The sequence below is a fragment of the Pholcus phalangioides genome, unplaced genomic scaffold (genome assembly GCF_987345545.1).
Source record: "Pholcus phalangioides strain wild (caught in Gottingen) unplaced genomic scaffold, Ppha-v1.0 ptg000014l_1, whole genome shotgun sequence".
NCBI classification, from domain to species: domain Eukaryota; kingdom Metazoa; phylum Arthropoda; class Arachnida; order Araneae; family Pholcidae; genus Pholcus; species Pholcus phalangioides.
This window is the reverse complement of record NW_028301607.1, coordinates 5,441,086-5,461,779: the sequence shown is the minus strand read 5'-3', so window position 1 is coordinate 5,461,779 and position 20,694 is coordinate 5,441,086. Positions and strand designations below refer to the sequence as shown.

Below are 20,694 nucleotides of genomic sequence, written 5' to 3'. Positions count from 1 at the left end.
GTTATCAAATTTTCCGTTATAATATTACAATCAATTGGAATACCTTTTTTTTAATAGTCTTGTACCCGCAAAAAAAAACAGCATTTTCAGTATGAGTAACACTTGGATCCCTTAGGCCAGTGGTCGGCAAACTCATTAGTCAACAGAACCAAAAAACCATCAAAACAAATTTCAATCATTGTACTATTGTTATAGTACAATGATTGAAATTTGTTTTGAGAGCCAAATTTTTTTCAAACAAACTATATAGGTAGGTGCATTATTATTAACTTAATTAAGGTACTCCTCAGCTGGACTTTGTTAAAAACGTCCTCGATCTGATTGAGGTACGTTCGCTGAGGGGTTGACCCCTTCCAACTCTCCCATCCACACTCGTCTTGTATACTTGTTTCGTCTATCTCCTTTTGTCCATCCTCTCTCTCTCTCTCTCTCATATATATATATATATCCAAACCATCTCAACATACCTTTTTCAATCCTCGACACTACATCTTCTTTCACTCCACAACGCTCCCTAAAATTAACTTAATAAACAGTTTAAGTTATTATTTTACTTATTGTCTTACGGATATCTGGCTCCCTTCTCTGGGAAATGTGCGGAAGACGGGTTCACTGTAAGCTCGTCTGACGAGATGTTAGCCGGAGGATGTCGTTGATGAAAGCCCAAGGCACTCCATCTTGTGGGGCAGAAGCCCTAGGAACATCATTTTCGGATGGTTGCCCCTGGTGGATTGCTTCAGCAGCGATGACTGATGTTTGATACAGATGGAGAGAGGTGGCCACGGGAGAGTCGTCATGCGAGATGGTAGTCCAGGCTTCAGATGTGTGGCCCCTGACGGATGGCTCCTAGCAGTGTTGACCCAAGGTTTCTAGAATATATACCTCTCTCCATCTGCATCCAACATCGGTCAACACCTAGTTCTTCCTAGAACAATATTCTAGAAACCTTGTAGAGGTGGCCACGGGAGTCATCGTGAGAGGTGGTAAGGTGGTGGTCGAGAAGCGTCGTCTTCAGATGTGTGGCCCCTGGTGGATCACTTCTAGCAGTGTTGACCAACGTTGGTTGGGGAGAGGAAGCCTCGGGAGGCTGTCATGAGAGGTGGTGGCCCAGGGGCATCGTCTTCTATGATCTGGCGGGTAGAGGTTGATGTTTCTTACTTTTGGAAAACATTGCATGCCCCCCCCCCCCTGTTCTGAGAGGAGACTCGTCTTTTGAGTCTCTCTACCTCGAGTACCTTAGGAAAAAGCCAAAAAGCCTCGTTTTCGACAACGTTTTCCCAAACTTTCCAGTTTCGGCCCGAAATCCAGTTGTGATTGGTCGCGGAAGTGTAACGTGACATCAGCGTCAATCTTTCACTCTGTTTTTTCGGCAAAAAACCCTGAAAAAGATGATTCACTTGGGAGGAGAGGGAGCAAGAACAAGAAGGTCAAAATGCGTGTCTGAACATGATTTTGCAAAAATCTGGAACTTTTGCGCGCTCACACGTGGTATTTTGGGGAAGAGACACACTCAAGGGGCCAAAGAGCCGCGGCTTCTGCCTTAGGCGATGCAGCCACGGCTGAATGAATTTCAGACTAAATTTTTCAGATTTCTTTTTCTTGATATATTTCACAGTAGATTTGTTGATTCTGTAATGGTGTGCCACAGCAGCAATTGACTTAACTTTGGTGAATTGAGAGCACATCCATGTCATTACCATGGCATAGGCCTACTCTGATCTGTTGTTGAACAAGCACTTTTGCTCTTCCACCAGCCAGAACACAGTAGACAACATATTTAACATTTGTGTAAGTTGTAGCTGTTTGTTTAAGTGGCTTCATTTTTGTGATGTTTGCATGAATTACGAAATTGTGCCATGCTAATTGCATTATTTTGCCTTGACTGGCTGTCGTATCCATTCTGCGAGCAAATCCCATGTGCTGGATGAGCACAGTGTCATCTATCTTACATTTTTAAATATTTTTTCCTCTTTGCCATACAAAATTTCTTTGCCTCAAGAAGCAAATTTTTAAGTCATTCTGACCAGTGGCTTTTATTTCAGTATTTTGAAATCAGAACTTTAGTTATAATCACCCTGTGTATTGCAAATCATTGCTAATTAAATTGCATTAATTATGCTTTATTAAGCACATTGCAATTGCTTAGTTTTATCATAGTTTTTGCAAAATAGTCCTAATTAAGCATATTGAAAGAGTAAGTAGGGGAAACATCTTTACTATATAGTTAATAATATTAAGAATTCTCAAACACGAAATATTTCTTTGAGTTTAGCTATAAAATAACTAAATTGCGAAAGTTTGTTTTTATTAAAATATAAGAAATATTTATAGATTAATTAATATGTGAATAGTGTTAATTACATTAATATACATTTTATTTTAATTAGAAGTTTGAATGATTTTTCAGAAATTTTATCACTTTTAATACAAATGCTTTTGAAACCAAAAAACCGGTTTAAACCAAAATACCTGGTTTAATCCAAAATACAGATTAAAGAATGACAATTCCCATGATGTGGTATTTCGAGTTCTGCGTAAAATATAGTGAAATTCCAATATACATAATGGTACTGGGGATCAAGAAAAAATATCTTTATAGAGGAATGATATTGTGTTATATTTATATATCAAGAGGCAACATTTTTATCATGTGCCATCAAATTTATTCTGCTATTAGAAACTTTTCTAAGTTGATGTTCTTAGTGTCACCAAAAAAAAAAAAAAAAATATTTTAGGTATTTATTCACTATTAAATATTTTAATTGATTAGCTGATAAAACAAATTCAATTAGATTTATTGCCTCTATAAAGGGGTTTATTGCATTATACTTTGGTGTATCACACAAAAAAGTAATGATACTGTTTTTTCGGTGATTAGGTGATGCTTATTACCATGTGTTGTCCTCGTCTATTATTAGACGCCTTCTGAAGAACTGGGATATGTGAAATGAGTAAAAATATATACTAAGGGGAGATATTTCGAACAAAAAATAGATAAAAATATTAAATGTAGTGGTTTTAAAATCCTCGTAAAAATATTGTTATCCAAGAGTTTATTATAGTCAAGTATATTGTTATATTGAGAGAAGTTTAACATAACAGACTATAGGCTATTCCAAACAAGATTTGAAAAAAATATACTGTTGTAGTGGTATTGTTAGTTATATCAATGTTTCATTGTACATGTATGTTTTTTGGGCATTGCAAATGAATCGAGCATAAGATTTTTTGTGATATTGAAAAGCATTATTTTGACGCATTCCCTGAAATGTGTTTATTTATACAACCTCTATTTGGTGGTCACCTCAGCAGACGGCCATTTTTTTGCTTAATGCACAAATGGTAGTCTTAAAGGAGTTTCACTATATTTATTGTTATAATATAGTTATCTGCACTTTATCTTCCGTTCTGTAAACACATTCCTTTATTTTTCCTAACAGTAGTGAACAAATAAAAATCGTGTAGATACCAAAGTACTGTACATTTCTAACATGCGGATTGTGTACAGAAATTTGAGGAAAATACTACTTTAAGTTGTACTGAATGTCAAGGCTAAGAGGTCCAAGAAAAATCCATTATACATTACATATCCAGAAAAAAAAACCCTTACGTAAGCACTTGAACACACACAATAGACCTAGTGCTTACTAACTTCAAGAGAAATTTTTTCAAATCCTTTTTCAAACAAACGACACTCATATGCATTGAGGCGCTAGCCGAGAAGACCCTCATCTATTGTGACATAGGATTTTCAGAAACGTAATGAGCGCTTGATACCATTTTCAATCCTTTGAAGCATGAGCTGACAAGACCTAGAACAAAGTTATGGAAAGAGAAAAACTGCAGAGAAAATCAGTTGTGTATATATACCATAGTTACCCCAGTCTAATTTGTCTTCCTATGCATCAAATGACCATAACGTTATTGAGATGTGATTGCATGTATTTAGTTATTTTCTGTTAACATAACATATTTTATTTTCAAGTTTTTCGAATCCACAAACCAGCTGCGAATTGTCATCCAAAAGACGAGAGGGGATGATATCTCATTACAATTATCATCTCGGTATGTATGTGCTATATACTGAATCTATGATCTTGTGTTATCATGTCTCATGTTTTGTGAAAGGAATACATGTCTGCATTATCTTAGTTTTGTGATTTGTGTTTTTTGTACAGTCATATGTGAAAGAGATGGATGTGTGTGTTGTCTTCTGATTTGTGTTTTTTGTGTTGATGTCTTGTGTTGTATGAAAGGGATGGATGAGTGTGTTGTCCTTGTCTTGTGATTTGTGTTTTTTGTGTTGTGATGTCTTGTGTTGTGTGAAAGGGATGGATGAATGTGTTGTCCTTGTCTTGTGATTTGTTTTTTGTGTTGTGATGTCTCGTGTTGTGTGAAAGTGATGGATGAATGTGTTGTCCTTGTCTTGTGATTTGTGTTTTTTGTGTTGTGTGAAAGGGATGGATGAATGTGTTGTCCTTGTCTTGTGATTTGTGTTTTTTGTGTTGTGATTTCTTGTGTGAAAGGGATGGATGAATGTGTTGTCCTTGTCTTGTGATTTGTGTTTTTTGTGTTGTCTCGTGTTGTGCGAAAGGGATGGATGAATGTGTTGTCCTTGTCTTGTGATTTGTTTTTTGTGTTGTGATGTCTTGTGTTGTGTGAAAGGGATGGATGAATGTGTTGTCCTTGTCTTGTGATTTGTGTTTTTTGTGTTGTGATGTCTTGTGTTGTGTGAAAGGGATGGATAAATGTGTTGTCCTTGTCTTGTGATTTGTGTTTTTTGTGTTGTGATTTCTTGTGTGAAAGGGATGGATGAATGTGTTGTCCTTGTCTTGTGATTTGTGTTTTTTGTGTTGTCTCGTGTTGTGTGAAAGGGATGGATGAATGTGTTGTCCTTGTCTTGTGATTTGTGTTTTTTGTGTTGTGATGTCTTGTGTTGTGTGAAAGGGATGGATGAGTGTGTTGTCCTTGTCTTGTGATTTGTGTTTTTTGTGTTGTGATGTCTTGTGTTGTGTGAAAGGGATGGATGAATGTGTTGTCCTTGTCTTGTGATTTGTGTTTTTTGTGTTGTGATTTCTTGTGTGAAAGGGATGGATGAATGTGTTGTCCTTGTCTTGTGATTTGTGTTTTTTGTGTTGTGATGTCTTGTGTTGTGTGAAAAGGATGGATGAGTGTGTTGTCCTTGTCTTGTGATTTGTGTTTTTTGTGTTGTGATGTCTTGTGTTGTGTGAAAGGGATGGATGAATGAATGTGTTGTCCTTGTCTTGTGATTTGTGTTTTTTGTGTTGTGTGAAAAGGATGGATGAGTGTGTTGTCCTTGTCTTGTGATTTGTGTTTTTTGTGTTGTGATGTCTTGTGTTGTGTGAAAGGGATGGATGAATGTGTTGTCCTTGTCTTGTGATTTGTGTTTTTTGTGTTGTGCTGCCTCCCTGTTGTATGAAGGAGGTGGATAAACGCTTTCTTTTCATCTTTCTATGTTTTTTGTTGGTGTCATGTCTCATTGTTTGTTTTCTTTTACATTTGCCAAATACCAATGAGTTGCTGATGAAAAATTTTGGTATGCAAGTTCTCATCTGTTATTCATGAGGGTTGAAGATATTTCATCACAAAGTGGAAGTATTCATCACTGTGGTTTCCATTATTAGGATATTTGCAATGGCTGGGTAAGTATTAGTAAAATCTGATATCATATTTTTAATATGAATAATGCTTAATATTTTTTTTTCTTTTTTTTTTTTTGCTCTTCTCTCTGGCTCTTTGTAGTTTTGAAAAAATGTCTTGGAATTCTGTGATTTCTTTTTCTTAGTTATGAGTAGAGCCAGGATTATATGCATTTGCATATTTTGGCCTTTTTTAGCATTGATGCATATAAATGCATCAAATTAAAGAATTTTCAGAGTAAGTGCATATTTTTGAATGCTTATTGAAGCTCAATCAGTTTTTTTAAAATAATTTTTCAAAGTAGTATTGCTCATAATATTTACTTAATATTAGTTATTTTTTCCCCGCAGGTGAGATTAAAATGATTGTTTACGAAATGCTGCAAAAATCACTAATTCATTAAATCCCACCTGCAGGGGAAAAAACAATGTTAAGAAAATATTATGAGCAATATTATTTTGAAAAACTATAAAAAGAAGTGAGCTTCAATAAACCTTAAAAAATACGCACTTATTCTGAAAATTCTTAGATTTTATGCGGTAATGCTAAAAAAGCAGGGACTTGGGATTTTTGCTTTCTCGTAACTAGGACTTTTGCCACCCAGGGCAAACATGATTTTGCAGGGACGCCAGAACATATTTGCTCATGTTGCTAAAGCAATACCAATCATTTGAATGGTACTGCTCAGCAATATCAATCACCATTTGAACATAGCTCAAATATTGCACTGAAAGAGCTTTTTTTTTAAATTAAAATTTTTGAAGAAATTCCCTTTCCTTGTGAGGGGTTGCATAGCTGTAGCTCCTTTTTGTTTGCTAGTCATTTCACGTCCAAGGGACTTTCCCATACACCCTGTATATCCATTAAGCATGAGAATAAAATGAGAATCATAGAATCTGAATACCACAACGGTAGTCACAGCAATAGACTTGAGACAGTACGTTTCATTGCTGATTTCAGACGAATCTAAACCCTTTGAGTGGCATTGGCAAGATTTCACCTTCTTATTTTAGCATTGACAAGCCCAGATATTTTGTAAAGTTAATCCATCTCTCAGTGGAACACTTTTCCCTATACCAATGGGTCACACTTTTGTCGACCAGTGCTCCCTTGCTCGATTCATGATTCTTCAGCGGCTCTTCAAGTTAGATTAATAGATATTTTTCCTTATAAACGTTTCCCGTAACTTCTTCAAAGCATAAATAGGTGCACAAATCAATATCTCAAGCTCGCCGTAGTCTGGGGGGGGGGGTACGGTCACAATGATGTCAACTCCTATATATATATGTGTGTGTGTGTATAAAAAAAGAAAAGATACACAACGTTTTGATTATCACCATGAACATAGGCATACGTAAAATTTTCTTGAGAAGGGGGGGGGGGAATTCGGATCTTTTTCCCTTCTGGGGGGGTTTAAGTTTTTTCCTGAAAAATAAACACACAATTTTGGCTCGAGGGGGGGGGGGTTAGAACCCCCCCTCCCCGCGTACGCCAATGACCATGAAGTTCACGTCGAAAACACCAGGAAACCCCCTTGCGCTACTACTTCCAGAACACATGTGAATAATCATTTCAGCATTCTATATTTACAGAAGACAAATCTCAACAATGATTCTTGTGCATGAAAGAAAAAATGATTCGATAAACGAGATCAAACATTGATTGCATGCACCATGAAAATTGAGACAAAAATGTCTCGCGCATCTCTTTTCTGGACATACACAAATTATACATCATGTTGTACAATGGAAAAGTGAAGGAAATTTTTTTAAGTAATTGAAAAAAAGTATTTTAGCTAAATCACTATATTTTAATTTGCATGTTTTTGTTTTTTTTCATTACTTTCTGTACTGCCAACGGTAAAAAGCCACCATCCCCCCCCCACCCACAAAGAACCCATGAATTCATAGAACCAGAATCAGCATTTTAAGGTGATGCCTAGCCCTATTTCGGGCCATAAGTTACCAATTAATTCATGTTTGAGAAGTCTGCACACTTTTCCAGACGTCCGGCTTGCTCATTATCCCCTAGGGTTGACAAAACAGAATTTTGCTTAAAAAATAACACCATTAACCAAATGTCGTCAATACAAGAAAGTATTCATATACCCGTGTGATTTGCATTGTGTTGTTCAAAATCAAAGCCGGCACCGATGCCTGCGGGCACCACAGGAAATAGGAATTGCAAACGGTAGCTTTTATTTTTTCCTCGGAACCAAATGTTTCTATAGGGAGAGGAAAAAATCATTTTGTAGATCCATTCAACACATGCGTTCAATTAACAATATTTTAGCTGTCGGTCTTTTTACTACTCAGCGAAAAGAGAGCCGCTGATAGCATACAGTTAGTATACAGCCTGGCTGTTCCTTGAATAGATATGTAGAAAAACCATCCGCTGTCATATAAACTGGGAATGTTGCCAATAATTTGGAGTAGTTCAACTCTTCTCTTAAATTCTGTAAAGTTGTTGTGCAGACATCATTAACCAATTTCCAAATTCGGTATTTGACCCACAAGGGAAGAGCTGACATGAGAACTTACCTGGAACAATTACCATAATTTTTTGGGGTTTTTTAAGCTGTAAATTAACTACAGAAGAGCCCGTGAAAAGTTTTGCTTGGGGGAGGGGGGGGGCAGATGCGGCAAAAAAGTAAATACTAGACCCCTTAAATTAGAAAAAAGTGTAATGTTTGGGTTTTATGTGGCCTAGGGTGTGCGCCTTGTGTGTCCGTCCTTAAATCCACCTCCTACTTGGACCCGCCAGGAACCCCAGCCTACGGGATGTGAGGGCATTGCCCAGCCAACAAAATTTAAACAACAGATATTCACTGACTAGCCAAGCACCTCTCAACCTTAGTCTCACCCCCTCCCCCGTTCCCCAATTCTTGCTTTGCCCTCAGTGGAGAAAATGGGTGAGGCTGTCAAAGAGAAATGAGAAAAAGTGATTTCCGCCGTGCAAGTGAGCCGCTTTTAGGAGTGTGCGACAGGAGCTGTCGCACCATGCTTTGTGGGGGGTCCCCCGTACTCACGGTAAACTATTGGAGGCTTTCATGAATTCTGAAATTACTTCTTGCATTAATTCTGAAGTTTCAACAATTCTTAAATTCCCCTCCCCCCGTAAATTCGGAATTTTGATTAGTGCTGGAATTATTTTTGATTCAAGTCCAAAATTTTCATCAGTTTTAGGATTTTTTTTTTCTCATTAGTTTAAAATTACTCTCAGTGGTGAATTTTTGCCAGTTTTTGTGTTAATTTATTGAATTGTGTATTTAACATTTTCTGTATGGATATTTCACAGCATTCTTGTATATTTTGAAATAATGGATGCCGATTCCTTCTCCCCCCCCCCCCACCAAATATATAAAATCGGGCAAATATTTTTCGTGTCTAAAACTGTTGAGACGCACCAGGCCCCTTAGGTAAGGACTGGAGTGTTGTCAAAAAGAATGGGCCCACCCCGGCATGGCTCGGAGTCTCACACAAATTAGATCTGGTTGAAACTTTTGATAATTTACCTAATAGGGCCTCAGAAAAATCACTTGGCCTGGGGGCCTATCGAGATCCTAGCGCAGGCAGCGTTGGAGGATGTGTGGGGCATCTTATACACTTATATATGTCAGGGATTCTCAAACTTTCCCATCCGCAGCACCTTTTTCTCTAATCAATGCTTATCCCTGGCTCCCCACAGAGCAGTTTAACAAAGAGTCTCCTCAAAAACCTTTGCAGGGTGCCGTGACACAGTTTGAGAACCCCTGCATTATGCATTTGTACTTTCTGTTTTCAATGTAAGCTCCCCCAATATTCTGAAACACTATAGTCAAATGACCAGCAACATTACTGTGTGGTGATGGTTGTCAATTTAAATTATCGGAGAACTTGAAACGCGAATCCAACTAAATCATCAAAAATCCAATCAAATCCAAAAAATCTAAAATACATACGATAGAATTATATGATTTCAAAATACGCATTAGCATGCAGTGCCGTCTTAATGCATGGGCCTACTTGGGCACCTCGAGAGAAGAGGGGCCTCACAAAAATGAGATTTGGTTGAAATTTTCTGTAATTTACCTGGTAGATCCTCAGAAAAACCACTTGGCCCGGGGGGACCATGGTGCTCTTAAGATGGCCCTGCTAGCATGGTTTTAAAGAACTGATGATCAAAACCATAATTTTTTTTTGATTGATGATTAAAACCGATTTTCCACCACTTTATCGGTTTTTAATAGAATTTCAGTTTTATGTGAATATTATGAGGGGGCACAGGCAGTGCCATCTTAAGGCATGGGCCCGCCTGGGTGCTACCTGGGAACCTCAGGAGAAAGAGCCTCACAAAAATGAGATATGGTTGAAATTTTCGAAAATTTTTTTGGTAGGGCCTCAGAAAAATCACTTCATCCGGGGGCCCATGATGCTCTTAAGACGGCTCTGGGCACAGGGTATCTGTCCCAGAGACATTTTAAATTAACAAATTGAAAAATATAGCATATATAAAGGTATTTTCTTTCAATATTTTAATTTATTGAAAAAAAATTTAATTTTTGATTGTCTTGGGCAGGGCTGTCTTTAGAGCGTCATGGGCCCCTGGCCAAGTAATTTTTCTGAGATCCCACCTGTCGAATTCTCAAATTTTAACTGGGTCTCATTTTTGTGAGGTGCCCGGGTGGGCCTATGCGTTAAGACGGCACTGGTCTTGGGGCAGACATGGTACCCCTATACCCCCTTCTGCATAGGTTTGTTACATTTTACTGTGGTAAAAATCTTACCACTACTGCAAAAGTAGGTTGAAGAACGGGTTATCGCTGAAATCAAATAGATTCGAAATAAAAAAACGGGACACTCTATTTCAAAAAAGGATGTATGGTCAGTGGAAAATATGTGTAAATATCGTGGCCTGTACAGAGAAGTGACTCATACTTTGAGCAACACTAATCATTTTTGACTTCCGGCATCCCTGTGATTTTGCCACTACCCTCAACTTTAAAATTCAACAATTGTATGATGGTTGTCTTTGTTTCTGAAAATTGCCACCTGGTACAGTTGCCCTCGCCCAGAGCCGGTCGTAGATCTAGTGGCACCCGGTGCAAAAACAGTAGTCAGGTCCCCAGGCGGGAATCCAGAGTGATATGTCGAAGGAGGCAATTTTTGTTAGTCATTATTTGTCCTGTAAAAACGGGGCAGATTTATTCTACCATATTATCAGACTCTTGGTGTGGTGATCGTTCCCCCCCCCCACCTCTTGGTTGGATATGAAGGGACGAAGAAATCCAGAAAGCTTTCCTCCTAGAATGGGATTACTGCTATTTAGCTTGTAAACAAGAATAAAAACCTAACTTGTTTGATTTAAATAACAGATTTCAAAACATTAAAAAAGCAAAACATTTATGCAGGGTACTCATCACAAAGGATCTATTTTCTTCACACTTATTTTAATTGAATTTTATGGTAAAATTCGTGTAGTGCACGCATCACGTACGGGCTAAACAGATAAGAGTGGTTAAATTAAAGTGATATTTCTGTATGATTTTTTTCATATTTATAAAACTCATGAACTTCATTTGAAATTATCCCTTTCAGACCCAGTACTAAGAAACAAAAGGGACAGGCAAACACCAGCTGAAGCACAGAGCCCTGCAACTTGGGTAGGCCCATAACTATTCCGAGGCAACTTGGGCGGTGCCCCAAGCCAAGTTTGGGGAGGGGGGTGCTTGTAACTCCTTTTTCTGAGCATAACTATCTCAAGGAGACTCCAAGAAAAGACTGACACCCGGGCTGTAGACTGCTGAAAGCATGCTACAGCCCTGGAGAAGGGGCAGAGCCGTCTTAAGAGCATCATGGGGCCCCCGACCAAGTGGTTTATCTGAGACCCTACCTAGTAAATTCGTATGGTACACTGGTAAAAGTGATAAATGTCGCGAAATTTATCAAACTTACTGAGACAGTTGGTGATTATGCATCACAGATATACTTTACCGATTCAACACATTTGCCGTAACATACATTTAATTCTATATTTCTTCAGCTTCCTCATTTCAAATATACTGAGATACATATCTGAAATTTCTCTTATTTGAAATGGATTTGCCGCTGCCCCCTCTTTGTTTTGGACATGTGAGGTACACTACTTTATTTCCATGGAAGTCGCAATTAACCTACCTTATTCTTCTGCGTATAGTTTGTGGATTATACGTTTAAAAAAAGTTACGTTAAAATAAAAACAAAACTTCGGATCGATTGGTAAGGGACAATTCTAGGTTATGGTGTTGCAGGGAATTTTTCTCTAATAGGGTTGTTAATAAATGGAATAGCTTACCCCAGGAGATAGTAAATTCTAACACAATTGACACGTTTAAAAAGACATACGATAAACATGTTGGGGTAAATAGAGAAGCTATTCATACTTGGAATAAGACAACCATAAGTATTCTTTATGGGCGTTGTATAATATTCTATCATGTGTGTATATATATTTATAATTTTTGTGATTGCATTTTTAATTGGGTTGCTGTATTTTAGTAATATGTGACATCCATACTTGTTATGGGCATCTTTTTCTCAGCCACCTCGTTGGGCATTTTGCCTGTTGTGGCCTTGTATTTGCATATGAATTTCTTAGTGGATCAAAGCTGCACAAGGGCGTAGCGGGGGGGGGGGGGGGACTCGGGGGTCTGGTCCCCCCCCCCGAAATGTGAGAAAATGACCGAAAAAGGGAAAAAGATGGCCAAATCCATTGTTCTGTCACTTTGGTCCCCCCCCCCCCCCGAACGAAATTTCTGGCTACGCCCCTGAAGCTGCATGATGAGTTTTAACTTCGAAGCAGCTTTATAGTGTGGATAAACCACTGAATCTTATCTACAACTTTTTTTTTTTTCTGGGAGGTTTCATTAGTCATAATTACGTTAAAAATTTAATTACAAAAACATATATTTTTTTAAATATTTATAGGTGGGGTAGATGCCAGTACAAAAATTGACATTTTCTCTACAAAACCATGTTAAATACCCCCCCCCCCTGCCCACCTCCTCTTTTGAGAGCGATTTTATATTGATAAATGAAATTTTCTGATGTGGGTTATATACCGCTGTGAACTATAAATGGTGCCTTTTTTCCTCAAACGAGTGAAGTTTGAATCTGCAGATTATAAGCAGCAAAAATCTATAGATTTTGTTTAATTCTTATTTAAGATTAACGTCGAGGACTGAGGAAAACAGAAATAAATTACTTACCTTCAAAATAACTTTCAAGATGATTAAAATTCTTACAACTCTTATAGAAAATTAATACAACAAAAATTAAAAGGGCGCGGTAGCCCGGGTCGATAAGATACTCGCCTGAAGTACCAAAGGATGTATAGAGGTGTCGCGAGTTCAATATGTGGAAGTGATTTAAAAGGCACTCTCTTACATACAGTATCTTCAGAAATGCGTTTGATGTGGCCCTAGCTAACAATGATCAGCGCTTCCCCAGAATAGTATAAAAACCACTTTAAAGCATCACAAAGCACAAATTAATATCGCCAGCTCGTCATGACGCTCCTGACAAATTGCAGACTTCAAAGAGTAGGAAGCGTGGGTGAATATAGGGGTATGCAATCACCCTATTACCCGCTCAATCAATATGAGTGATATATTGATTGAGTGAGTGAACGACCTAGTGAGTGAATAAAACTCTCTCTTAATGGCTCATTTGCTCTCTTGCTCCTCAATGACTCATTTACTCACTTGTTCAACCACTGGTTTCGATTTTGAATTTAAATGATAATTGAATTTAAATTTAATCAAATTTAAATGACCAGTGACCATTTTACCGAAGTTGACTTTTTAAATTTTCCCCTCTTATACACTCACACACAAATACACAATCACCCTCTCGTCTTTCCCTTCAGCTCCCCCCGAAGATAAATCTCATTCTGGTCTGGTCTGCTCACTTACTCACCACTCAATTGCTCAAGGCAGAAATGGGGTGATCGCCCGCCTCTTCGTTTAATGAAAAAATTGTTGGCATAGGTGGGAGGGTGCAGTTGGAAAGTCCCCCTCCATTGCAAGTGCATGTTTTCTCTTATGCGGGATCAGGCTCTTCAAACAGTTGCCTTCTTGTTAAATCTGGGACGTATGATTTACCCCTGATTATAGTAGACTAGCTATAATACCCGATCCTGCCCGAGTTTTCTCCAATGAGGCGTTTCGGATCACGTCATATCTCCCTCTTTCTTTGAAGGACATACAAACCGTGTCTAAGGTAAGCAGTATAGCACCTTTCTGCGTGACTCATAAAAGAAACAAATCTAGATTTAAAGAAACGTAGAAATGAATATACAGGGTGTTTCAAACAGAATCATCCGATTCAAAAAAAATCGTAACTATTGAGCTTTCAATCTGTTTTGATCGAATAATGTATAAATAGAGAGAGGGAAATCTCGAGTTTCACGCAGTTGTCGACAGCTAGCGCTAACACTCTTCCTATGTCCACCTTGGGATGCACAGCATATACAGTAGTGAAATACGTCCCAAACTTTTGCGAGCATGTTTGCATCCACTGCTTCCACAGCTGATGTTATGTATATCTTCAGTTCTGCTAATGTAGCTGGGAGGGGAGGCACATAAACATATATTTTTTTATAAACCCCCACAAGAAGGAATCGTACACTGTGAGGTCCCGTGATTTTGGAGGCCAGTGATGTTTAACTAAATCTCGTCGGGTCCCGTACGGCTGATCCATCATTTAGGAATGTGATTATTCAAAAATTCTCGAACCTCTAAGCTCCAGTGGAGTGGCTCCCTATCCTGTTCGAAAATGAAGTCATCCGAATCGGTTTCTAACTGTGGGTAAAGCCAATCTTGACAAACACTGAGGTGGCGGCGAGGAAGAGTGTTAGTGCTACCTGTTGACAACTGCATGAAACTCGAGAGAGAGAAAAAAGTCTCCCTCTTTTTCTACCTATACACATTATTCGATCAAAACGGATTAAAAGCTCAATAGTTATGATTTTTTTAAATCGGATGATTCTGTTTGAAACACCCTGTATATTTATTTCTACGTTTTTTAAATCTGGATTTATTTCTTTCATTAGTCATGCTGAAAGATGCCATATTGGTTAACTTGGTGACATGGTTTGCACGTCCCGCAAAGAAAGAGGGAGACATCACGTGATCCAAAAATTCTCATTGAAGAAAACCCAAGTAAGCCGGGTATTATAAAGTGTTCAATATTTTTCATAATATAAACATTTCAAATTGGGTGATTCTTTTTAAAACACCCTGTATTTTTTTATCCTTTTTTGATGGGCGCTCTAGGTATTTTGATTTCCCCCCCCCCCAAACTTCAAGTTATGTATCTGCCTGTTTCTGCTCCAAAAAATGTGTAGTTAAAGCTGTGGAACTTCTTCGATGTACACTCACGTCCATAAATTAAGGATAACGCCAGCTCCAGCAAATAAAGGTTCAGAAACAAAACAAACGTTACTTATTCATAAAGCCCATTTATTAAACAAAAGATAAAGAACAAAAACGATGGTGTATGTATGATACCATTCATAAAAACTATGATTTTTGCTCCCTGGAGCAATTGTAAAAAATATCTCCTTTACAAAAACTTACTATTACATGGTTGGTATGATGGTTAATACATTGTATGTCTCCCATTCGATGAAATACAGTCCGTACAACGCCTAGGCATGCTGAGTATCAAATTATCGATCTGATATTGGGGAAGATCACTCCACTCAGCAAGCAATGCTTTCCGAAGTTCCGGTACACATGTAGGAGGTGGTTGACGGGCTGCAACTCGTCGGCCAAGCATGTCCCACACATGCTCTATCGGATTCAAGTCAGGTGAGAATGCTGGCCATTCCATACGGGTTATATCCTCAGATTCAAGGCATTCGTTTACGATGTTTGCTCGGTGAGGACGGGCGTTGTCATCCATAAACACAAATTCTGCGCCCATGGCACCTTTTAAACAAGCGTACATGTTGTTTCAGAATGATGTCCCGATAAATTTGGGCTTTCATGGTTCCGGTTTAAACATGCAGATCTGTTCTGGAACCCAGTATAATTCCACCCCAAACTAGCAAATCTGCACCACTGTAACGGTGCCGTTCAATGATGTTGTCTTGGTGGTAACGGGTACCTGGCGTTCTCCATATGAAAGTCCGACGTGAATCAGACTGCAAGCTAAACCTGGACTCGTCGGAAAACATCACACAAGCCCACTATGATGATGTCCACATTGCATGTTCTCTACTCCAGGCTAATCGCTGCCGACAGTGAGTTGCCGTGAGCGGAACACATCTGACAGGCCTGTGAGCATATAGACCAATATCTCCCAAACGTCTGTACACGGTTTGCCTTGAAACTGTGGTACCCGTGGCTGCAGATAGCTGACGAGACAGGTCGGATGCTGTGCTCCATCTGCTTCTTTTGGCAGTTACTGCCAAATACCGGTCTTCATTTGGCTTTGTTACTCGGGGGTGACCTGTACTGTAACGTCTACTGACATTCCCGTTATCTTGGAATCGTTGCCAAAGCCTAGAGATGACACTTTGGGCAATTCCAAGTTCCTCGGATACTTCCATCTGAATACGCCCACATTCCAGGCGGCCGATAATTCTAAAACGTAAAAAATCATCCACATGCGTCCTCTGTGTCATAACTATTTGCTTATGGCACTGAGCGCCTTACAGAACTCTTGTGAACAATTTCACTTCTTTGCCACCATTCCTTACATACCCCCCCTCTTACACTCTCGTCATTGTGACATACTATCGGTATGATCTGGTGGCTTCCTGAAATTTGCATATCATTCTTGCAGATGTGTGATAATTCTACAGGTGAAATTTTTACTTTAGATTTCGATTTCCGTGTGAATTTGAATTATCCTTAATTTATGGACATGAGTGTACTTTACGGGCCCATAATTAATTTTAAAACAATCTAAACTATATGAATTTATGCAGTTGAATATTAAAAGACAATACGGAGACATTATTTATATCTTCTCAAGCATGAAAATTAAACGGTTAAAATTAATGTTATTACATGAATATCCAACTCAAAAGTAGGTCCGGCTAATTACTTCATATATTCAATTTTCTCTGAATTCACTTAGAGATATACGAAACTTAATGTTTAAAAAACCAAGAATTCAATACAATTTTTAAAATTATTGATGGGGCGGAAAATCCCACTAAATTTCCGCATTTCTACAGTAAAATCGGTAATTTTAACACTGATTTCTATGAGGGTCACCCTTTGCCTGACCCTCAAAGTGATGCTGATGATGTTTCTGTCATCTATTCAAAAAGCCTCATTACTGAAAGGATTGGAAATGTGACAAACCATTATAAAGGCATAAACTATTATACAAATACAACGCCACAACGGGTAAAATACCAAACAAGGTGGCTGATACTTATACTGGCAGCATTAAAGAAGTGACAAACCATTGTGAAGGCATATACATGCCTGAAAGTCATTGCTAGCGAACTTCGGTAACTGAAGTAAACATTCCGAAAGTGAATGTTGATGCCCAGAAACCATTGTTGCTCAAGTTTTTCTTTTTTGCCCATTTGGGGCATTTGTCCTGCTCTGGCAAACTTTTAAAGTAGCCTATTGTTTAAGTCGGGTCTCATTTGGTATATACGCAAAATTTGGTGACAATCGTTCTAAAATTGTAGATTTGTATAGAGAACGTACACATGCACACAGAGAAAATCAATCTTCTGTAATATAAAATTACAAACTCGAAAAGGGCCTGTTTCAAAGCAACGAAAATTAGTGACGATTTTATGTAACGGTAGTCGATGACGTTTTTGTGTAACGAAAATCTGTTACATTTTTGTGTCACGGAAATCGGTTACGATTTTGGGTCAAGTTTACATTTAACTCTTGTATATATCATGACCCATTTAACCCATCAGGACCAAGTTATGTGCATGTACCAAAAGGCTCCCGCATCCTATAGCAGGACTCCTAGGTTGGAATAGATGGCGAGTCCCAAACCAGCTTTTTCACGGACCCCTCTGTGGTTAATTTATAGTATGAAAAAAATCAAAAAGTGATAAGAAACGTTCTGCCATTGTGGGGGTCATGCAGAAAGGTATGTATACGTATAATATACATATATCACCAGTGCTACCAACACACAGGGTAGGGGTACCCGGGGCGATCGCACATATATCTTCATGGGGAAGTTAAAAGGTTTCATTTCCATCAAGGGGGCCCTTGATGGATTTCATTGTTTTTTTGCTGCTTTAACGTTGAAAAATTTGCGAGCCCAAATATATATCCCATTTGGAAGCCCAATCCGTTCTGTGGGGGGTCTCCTCCATAAAATTTGGGGGGGGGGGGGCTCGATTTTATTCATTTATAAATTAATATACAAATGAACATTTGCCGTGGCCCTCACAGGGGTATAATTGATAAGCTTCAGGGACCCAATTTCATTTTGGGGCCCTGGATGAATCTCATTCTTTTCTGTTGTTTAACATTGTAGAATTTGCAACAGCGGAAGCCCGAGATAGATTCAGTCTGGGTCCCCATTAAAAATCTGCGTATTGGGTCCCCGCTACTGGATGTGGGGCCTTCGATTTTATTCGTTGTCAAATTGATAAAAACGAAAAATTTTCGTGACCTCTCACAGGGGGGGGGGATGTCCGACAAGCCTCCACGTCGGTGCCCCCATGGAAAAGTTGACAGGTTCCATTTTGGGGAACCCTGGATGAATCTTTGATTTTTTTGTTTAACATTGTAAAATTTGTAACATCTGTAGCCCGAGATAAAGCCAGTCTGGGGCCCTGCTAAAAGTATGCGAGTTGGTGTCCTGGGTAATTGGTTGGGGCCCTGATTTTTATTCATTGGTAAAATGAATACAAATAAAATTTTTTCATGGCACTCGCAACAGGGAATGACTGACAAGCTTCTGAGTCGGGCCCCCCCCCCCATGTTTACAAGTTTCATTTTGGGGGCTCTGGATGAATCTCATTCTTTTCTGTTGTATAACATTGTAGAATTTGCAACATGTGAAGCCCGAGATAAGTCCAGTCTGGGTTCCCCCACTAAGAATCTGCATATTGGGTACCCGCTACTGGATGTTGGCCCTGGATTCTATTCGTTGTAAAATTGATAAAAATGAAATTTTCGTGACCCCTCATAAGGGGATGTCTGACAAGCCTCCAGGTCAGGGCACCATGAAAAAGTTGACAGATTTCATTTCGGGTGTCCATGGATGAATCTCATTGATTTTTGTTGTTTAACACTGTAAAATTTGCAACACAGCAGTAGTCCGAGCTAAATCCAGTCTGGGGCCCCACTAAAATTCAGCGAATTGGAGTCTGGGGACCACATGGGGAAGTTTTCTGGGGTTACTTGATGAATCACATTTGTTTTTTGTTGCTTTATTATTGTAAAATTCGCTTTTTCAGTAAGCTGGTGCTTTCACGTATCCCTCTCCATAGTATGCTGATGAAGTGGGACGAAATAAACAAGATATGTTGTGAAGAGAAAAGAAGGGGTGTTGGCCACCAAAAGAGGCGGCAGGGTCCCCTCCCCCTCCCTAGTGTATATATGTAATATTAATAGTTTCTTATTCTTGTTTCATCTTTTTCTTGATCAGGAGCTTGATGGAGAAGACAAGTAAACGACAACCCCCAACTTTGGTTTGCAGACTTGGATGCAGAATATCTTTTTTGAGGGTCGCACCACATCTCTAGGAACTGCTTTCTAGGACCGAACTGGTACTGTTTTGTGTGTCTGTTATCAAATTCATATTTTCTCGCTCGTGTTTTGAACATTGTGTGATCGCGTTATTTCCGCTATCATCACCAGATTAATTTGTGATCGAACAATTCAGTACCCTTCTTTTGGGTATGTTTGCATTTTGTGACTGCATCAGCCGTGTAAATATTTGTGATGTTTATATATTTTTGTGATTGTATAGTATAAAGCAGAATCCGACCAGCCGCCAAGAGAATCGGAGGCATTGGTCGCTCTTTGTGTCTCGTGTTGTTTTGAGTTATAATTTACTGGTGAGACCTATACCAAACAGGACTTTAATGTAAACGATAGGATTACTCTAGGAAAGTGAAGTAGGGAAAACTGTTTCCGTTTTAATGCTGTGGGGGGACGTTCCCTTGAAGGAGCTGACTGGGCCGAAATGAATATAATCATTTATTACATGATACCTGTTGTGAACAATGAATGTTAACTAAGGTTTTTCCTTAATACAGTGGAATCATGTTACCTGCGATAGGAAAAGATTCATGTTGAATGTGAAAATTACGTACTGAATTGTTTATTGTGTCGCACTGTGGGGGGGGGGGGGGTCAATAATTTTTATAACTTGGTTTTAGTGTCATAGTTTTATAATTTGTGATAATTTCTCATATTTTGGGTTGTAGTTTTGTTATATTTGATATCCATTTTTTAAGGTCATCTTTTTTTTGGCCGTCTAGTTGAATATTTTGCTTGTCGTGGCCCGTTAGATGTCTTGGTTCAACATGTATTGGTTCATTACGTATTTTAATTCGTGTTGAAGGTGTATCTCATTGGACGGTATTGTGGAGTTTTTCGTGCATCGCGTGTTCACTTGATTACATATTGCAACTCAAATTGGGCAATATATGGAATTTTTTGCATCGCGTAATGCGCTTTATTACGTATTGCTAGAAGTCTAGGTTCATTACGTATTTGAACTCGTGTTGTGGGTGTATCTCATTAGATCGTGGATTTATTACGTATTGTAGAATTTTTTGGGAATTGCGCTTTATTACATATTGTAACTCATATCTCATGTTGGGGGTTGTATTGGGCGGTATTTTGGAATTTTTTGTGCATTGCATCTATTGTTCTTTATCATTTATTGATACTCGTATTGCATGTTAGGCGATATTGTGGAATTTTTGTTTGTGCATCGCTTATTGCTCTTTATTACGTATTGTTAGATGTCTTGGTTCATTATGTATTGGAACTCGTATCCCATGTTGGGCGGTATGTGGATTTTTTTTGTTTTTGCATCGCGTATATTCTGCTTTATTTGC

General features: G+C 38.6%; 1 long non-coding RNA gene across 1 annotated transcript; it reads left to right on the top strand.

The window, feature by feature from the left end:
- The first annotated feature begins 4,035 nt into the window (after nt 1-4,035).
- Nucleotides 4,036-19,920, top strand: LOC149078023 (uncharacterized). Its single transcript, XR_016193886.1, has 3 exons — nt 4,036-5,663; nt 14,731-14,839; nt 19,272-19,920. It is a non-coding gene; the product is annotated as an uncharacterized LOC149078023 (long non-coding RNA).
- The last annotated feature ends 774 nt before the right edge of the window (nt 19,921-20,694 follow it).